This window comes from Notothenia coriiceps, unplaced genomic scaffold, assembly GCF_000735185.1.
Source record: "Notothenia coriiceps isolate Sejong01 unplaced genomic scaffold, NC01 NC01_scaffold00023586, whole genome shotgun sequence".
Classification (NCBI taxonomy): Eukaryota; Metazoa; Chordata; class Actinopteri; order Perciformes; family Nototheniidae; genus Notothenia; species Notothenia coriiceps.
The window spans coordinates 248,429-249,785 of record NW_011356287.1 but is presented as its reverse complement, the minus strand read 5'-3'; positions in this window follow the sequence as shown (position 1 = coordinate 249,785).

Here is a 1,357-nt window from a genome sequence, read left to right as displayed (position 1 = left end):
TGAGATGTCTTTCAACATGGCGCGCTGAAATTCATTTCCGGGTCACTACCGGAGGACCGAGGAGTCGAGGAGTCGAGGAGGGGGATTTGATGAAATGAGAGTTTGCCGCTTGGTCTGTCCACACGAGACAGCTCCGTTTAGCTCCAACCGCTGGAGAAGCTGCAGTACATACTGTATGCAGGAGCCTATACGTGGCGCTGTAACTTCCTCCACAAATGCAGCGAAGAAGCATGGTTGTCATGGTTGCCCTTCTGTTTATTCTCCGTGGTGGGGGCCGAAGGAACCGGGCAGAGTTTTTCGCCAGTCAACGTGTATTAAAGTTTAAATCTTCCGGACAAAATTATAAAAGTGCCGGTCAAAGGTCTTCTCCATATCGAGAGAAAGATAAATAATCTGAATTCAGTGTGCAGTTTACTTTGACGCGGGGATGAGCAGCAGAGGTGGGGAGAGGTGGGGCTATTGCGTCATCATTATCAGAAAATTATCGTATAGGGCGCACACACGGAGCCTTTGGACCCCCCAGAGCGTTGCGTATGCCGTTCTATCCACCTTGNATATCAGTATGACAATACGACTCTGTCCTTTGACCCTCACATCGTACAATGAAACACGTTTCTCCCATGTTCCCCTTTAAACTGTGGGTTTTCTCTGGAAGTGTTTCATTGTACGATGTGAGGGTCAAAGGACAGAGTCGTATTGTCATACTGATATTCCGTAAAAACTGTGAAGTCCACTGAGACAAATGTAACATTTGTGATATTGGGCTATATAAATAAACATTGATTGATTGATTGAACGGTAATCAGGATACAGAAAGGTGACTGTATTCCCTTACGGTGATAAATACATCTTATTACAGTCACATTTCTAAAAACTGGGGTGGTTAAAGGATTGTATTTGTTCTCTGTAAGATGTACTGTTCTGTATGCTGATACCTAAGTGTGAGTCTATACGCCTACTGCCTGAATCTGCTTTATGGTTTTCACTTTCTTTGCTTCATTAGTTCTTTTTTTAATTCAGTAGGTGAACCTAAAATAGTCAGTGTGAGATTAACTGTGTGTATTTCTTTCTGCTTTTAAAACTGTAGTGTGTGGTTCATTGTTGGTGTTTAGGCTACATCCTTCCCTCACTGTCTCCATCTTCATCACCTTCCTCATCCTCACATCCTTTTTATTTCTCCGTCTCCCTCCGATAAGTCACAGTAAATTATCCTCCTCGTCTTTCTGAACACTGACTCTGCTGTTCTCACACACATACAGGTGTGGGACGCTCAATAGGAGGGGGGGTTAACAGAGCACACACACACACACACACACACACACACACACACACACACACACACACACACACACACACG